The sequence below is a fragment of the Euleptes europaea genome, chromosome 14 (genome assembly GCF_029931775.1).
Source record: "Euleptes europaea isolate rEulEur1 chromosome 14, rEulEur1.hap1, whole genome shotgun sequence".
Taxonomy (NCBI): Eukaryota; Metazoa; Chordata; class Lepidosauria; order Squamata; family Sphaerodactylidae; genus Euleptes; species Euleptes europaea.
The window spans coordinates 27620749-27626748 of NC_079325.1; positions in this window are offsets into that span (position 1 = coordinate 27620749).

The following is a 6000-nucleotide window of genomic DNA, read 5'->3' on the forward strand; positions in this document are numbered from 1 at the left end:
ATGCAGGATCCCACAATCAAAGCACTCCCGACAGATGGCTATCCAGCCTCTGCTTAAAGACCTCCAAAGACGGGGACTCCACCACCCTCCGAGGCAGCGCATTCCACCATCGAACAGCCCTCACCATCAGAAAGTTCTTCCTAATGTTTAAGTGGAATTGCTTTTCTCTTAGTTTAAATCCATTACTCCGTGTCCTAGTCTCTGGAGCAACAGAGAACAAGCTAGTTCCCTCATCAACATGACATCCCTTCAAATATTTAAACATGGCTATCATGTCACCCCTTAACCTTCTCTTCTCCAGACTAAGCAAACCCAGCTCCTTAAGTCTCTCCTCACAGGGCATGGATTCCAGACCTTTGACTCTTCTGGACACGCTCCAACTTGTCAACATCCTTCTTAAATTGTGGAGCCCATTGTAGGAGTGCCATTTACTTTGGGTCAGCAGCTAGGGTTGCCAGGTCCCCCATGGTCACCAGCAGGAGATGGTGGGGGCAGGGTTGCCAGATCCACATTGGGAAACTCCTAAAAATTTGAGGGTGGAATCTGGGGACGACAGGGACTTCAGTGGGGCACAAAGCCATAGAGTCTGCCCTCCAAAGCATCCCATTTTCTCCAGGGAACTGATTCCAGTAATCTGGAAATGAGCTGTAATTCTGGGGGGGATCCCCAGGTTGCACCTGGAAGCTGGCATCCCTGTCTCCAATTAACTGGAAGAGACACCGCCATCAGGGCCAGCCCAGCCACTGTAACTGGGATGATCCCTCCCCCTCCTCCCACTAATTAACATGAGGCACAACCGGCTTGCACATTCCCAGACATAATCCCCAATGGATTGAACAGAATAGTATGCTCATTCATGTTCCTCAGACTCGCGCAGATCTTCCCATCGGATTCTGTCCTCTGGCTAAGGTCTGTACATTTCCCAACTATGCAGCCATTAACATATTCCAAAATGGTAGCCTGGGGTGGCCGCTTCAGAAATACATACCAGTTCAGCTTCTCTATTTTTAAAAAAATGACAAACCCCCTAAGCGCAAAGGAACAATAAGACTTCTGATTCTCCTGAAAACCAGTTAGGCTTTGCACTCCTTACTACAAAGTAGAACAGGGATTGTGTGTGACTGAGGACACACACATTCACTCCGCCAAAAAGCTGACGTCTAGTTCACAAGCTGCGGCTTCTTTTCTATTCCAGTCAGTTGTCTTGATGTATTTTAATCCTCTGCGAAGACAACAATGGAGGAGCACCAATGCATGCCAGCCACCCCTGAGATTACGGAAGGAAAGTGCTCATGAGTGGGGGAAGATGGCCTCCTGCCAAAGAAATATGCGACAAGCCTCAACAGAGCCAAGACTTGGCAGACTCCCCATTCCTCTCTTTTCTTCCCCCTCTGCACAATCATTTACATTGAACAGGGCCGAGGGATGTACAGGCAATAGAGGAGTACACAGGAATCCACTGGCGGGAGCTTGATGATGCATTTCCAACCCCCCTCTCTCTGAGCCAATACTGACATGGCTTCTTTTTTTAAAAAAAAATCCAACTTTATTTCTGGTATCTGTACGTCACCCCACTGCCCAAAGACACCCAAAGGGATGTCTGACATTAAGCCCAGCAATGCAACCCATTCATCTATAAATATTCACCAAACGCATGCAAGCTGGTAGCATTTGAAAGGCTGGAAGACAGGCATAAATTCTTTGCCCCTCTTCATTCGTTAGTTTTCGAGCACTTGCAGGCCCTTGGAAGCCCACTGGGTAGTTCTCTCGGGTTCAGTGAGAAGATCAGGAATACCAAGGGGGGGGGAAACACACCTTCGAAGAGAGCACACCTGTTGTCCCATGAACCATGCAGCCAGAGAATAACAATGAGTGCACCCCATGGCACACATAAAGCACATCCTTGCTTGTGCACTGTATGAACCGAAGGGCACTGCAGGAAATGAGAGGTTGATTTAGAAGGCTCTTCATGCTTTGTAACACACCTAAATTTCACAGTAGACAGATTAAGATGAAAAGAGGGCCTTGAAAGGCAGGCAATTTGAGAAACACTGCCCTAGCTTAACTATTAACTTCCCTTTTAATTACTGGTATACTAACACATGAGCTTCCCTGTCCCAGTTTCAAAGCCTGCTTTCACTATAAATGTATTCAAATAGGCTTAGGCAAGCTACTATCTCTCAGCTGTCCCAGTCAGCAACATGGGGATAATAATTCTTACATAGTCATATTGACCAAGTTTACAGGATTGCTGCATGTGAAATATTTGGAATCTTAAAAAAACATATTACTGCCACAATCTTAATCTCAGGTACCTGGAACCTGTTCATTCTAATAGGATTTTTGCCTCCAAATAAATATATGTAGCTTTGCAACATCAGATTCTCTGAAGAAAGGTACCGGTGCTACACGCTTAAGCCAGTTTAATTAGCACAGCTTCCTAGGAACTGTAGTTCAGAAAATGGGAACATGAGGACCACCAGCCCAGAGTCTTCAGCTCATATACAAATTTCAGGGTACCTTGGAAGCAACAATGACAGCTGGAGTTAATTTCAAACCCATTTAGAATTGCACTCACACACTACAGAAAACATTTCTTCAGGCTCCTTACAGCTATGCTTTTCTGCATAAGAAAACTGTCCGATAAACTCCACCTCTGCACACCTGGGCCCCATCTAAGCCACACTTCCCACCTCCAAAAACAGAGACTTGACAGCACTTAACACACACACCTTCTCGCCATCTGACCACTCTTTGACCATCAGCTTCTGCTTCCCAAATCACAAACAACGCAAACAACAATGGGTTCTACTTAGCGTTGCCAGATCCCTCTTCTCCACTGGCAGGATGTTTTGGGGGCGGAGCCTGAGGAGGGCGGGGTTTGGGGAGGGACTTCAATGCCATAGAGTCCAGTGGCCAAAGCAGCCATTTTTTCCAGGTGAACTGATCTCTATCAGCTGGAGATCAGTCGTAATAGCAGGAGATCTCCAGCCAGTACCTGGTGGTTGGCAACCCTAGTTCCACTGCTAAGGGGCAATGTCATCATTTGCCATCAACCAGCTTCATGAACCCAGGACAGCCAGAATAATGGCACTGTCACCACTTGGTGTTGCCCTGCCATGTTTTTCATGTCACTTTGCAAATAAGAGTACATCATTCCAGGTCACTGTTTCCCAGATGTACCGAGGCACACTTTTCCTAAGTTAAAATTGGATTTGCAATTATTTCTTGCCTCAAAAAGGTTTACTCAGAAGAATCTTACTTCTGCAATTTGCACAAGGTATTTAATTGAAGCAAATCTGCATGTTTTTGTTTTAAATAATGTATTCTCCACCTGCTAGAAAGGGAAAGTGCTATAAGAGAGCCGGCGTGGTGTAGTGGTTAAGAGCAGTGGTTTGGAGTGGTGGACTCTGATCTGGAGAACCGGGTTGGATTCCCCACTCCTCCACATGAGCGGTGGAGGCTAATCTGGTGAACTGGATTTGTCTCCCCACTCCTACACACGAAGCCAGCCGGGTGACCTTGGGCTAGTCACAGCTCTGTTAGAGCTCTCTCAGCCTCACCTACCTCACAGGGTGTCTGTTGTGGGGAGGGGAAGGGAAGGTGATTGTAAGCCAGTGTGAGTCTCCTTTAAGTGGTAGAGAAAGTCGGCATATAAAAACCAACTCTTCTTCTTCGCCAAGCCCCATGCACCTATGGATGCAAGCCTCCAGGTGGGACCCAGGGATCCCCTGGAATGACAGGTCATCTCCAGACTACAGAGATCAGTTCTCCTGGAAAAAATTGATGCTTTGGAGAGTGGACTTTATGGCATTGTACCCCACTGAGGTCCCTGTCCTCCCCAGGCTCCATCTCCAAATCGCCAGGAGTTTCCCAACCTGGATCTGGCAACTCTACCCTCCCATCCCCCACCACTGGCCAGGTGGGACCTGGCCACCCTACATCCACCATTCATGGGAAGTCCTACTCAGCCCCCCCACCTCTCTGGCTTGTGACACTTCACTACGAATTACCATACACTTTTAAGCTTATCATTTGGCCACAAGGACTAGAAATCTGCTTTAAAGTTGACAGTCAAAATCTGGCACTTTTGTGGAATACATATAGCCTCAAGGTTCTCAATATAAAGAAAGCTCTTCTTTTTCAGCTCTCACACAGAGGTTGAGTAAATCTTTACCAAATGTTTCCCTCCAGATTAAAATTTTACTCACAGTCACAAATAAATAGAGAATAGCACATTCTGTTTAGTCAAGGTCTATAAGTTAGCTCTGGTTTACATGAGCAGATTTGCAAAGTGATTCCCATTGAGAAGTACAGCATGTGAGATGCAGCAAGATGGCATGCAATGTTTGATCTGTGACAGGTCATCTGCACGCAAGAGTCATCAAGAGACATACATGTGTGGGAGTTTAAGCAGCAGAACTAGAATCAACTGGGAAGGCCCACCAAGCCAACACTCTGTCACAAAACAGAACAATCCTTACACATACCTTGATATAAGGCCATGCAACTTTAGACTAGGGATAGTCAAGCACTTCTCAAGGAGTCCTTTTGTTTTCACAGCACTAGTCTGGTGATGGGGGGGGGAGGACCTGCCTGCTTTTGGAGAGGTCCCTCATGATGAGCCCTGTCCCCCCACCTCTATTAGCTATACATTCACTGCATTTTCAGCCTCCCACTCCTCCAAGGAATTCAGGCCTTTGTTCATGGTTCCCTTCCTCCATCTCACCCTCACAACAACCCAGTAATGGAGGGTAGTTTGAGAAAGAGTGGTTGGATTTAGGTCATCCAGCTTGCTTCGTGGCTAAGTGGAGACTTGAATCCAGGACTCTACAGTCCAGTAATCCAACCAATACACCATAAACGACTTGTGCCAGTTAAAGAAAGGGAAATTTTTGTCTGGGAAGATGGGAAAATGTAGCAGCTGATGAAGCACATTATTAGAGTGTCCAAGTGTCAACCAGTTCACTGTATACAAACATGTTTTGCTTACACCATCTAACTACCATCTAACTACCTTAAACAACAGACAGCTCAAAACCTTTGACTTGCTTGTGTGTGTGTTAAGTGCGGTCAAGTCGCTTCCAACTCATGGTGACCCTATGAATCAAAGTCCTCCAAAATGTCCTATCTTTGACAGCCTTGCTCAGATCTTGCAAACAGATCTTCCTTTATTGAGTCAATCCATCTCTTGTTGGGCCTTCCTCTTTTCCTGCTCGCCTCAACTTTTCCTAGCATGACTGTCTTTTCCAGTGACTCTTGTCTTCTCATAATGTGACCAAAATACGATAGCCTCAGTTTAGTCATTTTAGCTTCTAGGATCAGTTCAGGCTTGATTTGATCTATAACCCATTGCTTTTGTTTTTTTTGGCAGTCCACGGTATCCTTAACACTCTCCAGCGACACCACATTTCAAAGGAATCTACTTTCTTCCTATCAGCTTTCTTCAATGTCCAGCTTTCACACCCATACATAGTAATAAGGAATACGATGGCATGAATTAATTTAATCTTGGTAGCCAGTGACACATCCTTACACTTAAAAATCTTTTCTAGCTCCTTCATGGCTGCCCTTCCCAATTTCAATCTCCTTCTGATTTCTTGGCTGCAGTCTCCCTTTTGGTTGATGATGGAGCCAAGGAATAGAAAGTCTTCAACAATTTCAATTTCCTCATTGTCACCCTTAAAGTTGTGTAATTCTCCTGTAGTCATACATGTTATAGGTAGGGAATATGTCAGGTCTACATTCAGCCCAATATCTACCACAATGTTGACACAAAATATTAAAAATAGCAATGTCAAATAAGGTACTTCCTCTAGTCTTTCATATACTTAAAAGTGAATGTATTTCTTTAAACAAGGCTAGACAAGGCTTCCTAAGTTAACACTGAAGAGTGGTGTCTACTAGTTACTAAACTTCTCCAACCAACCAAAGTGGGGGCATTCTTTCTGCAGCCAGTAAGAAATGACAGAAATCTGAATTTTGCACCTGGTGAGAAGC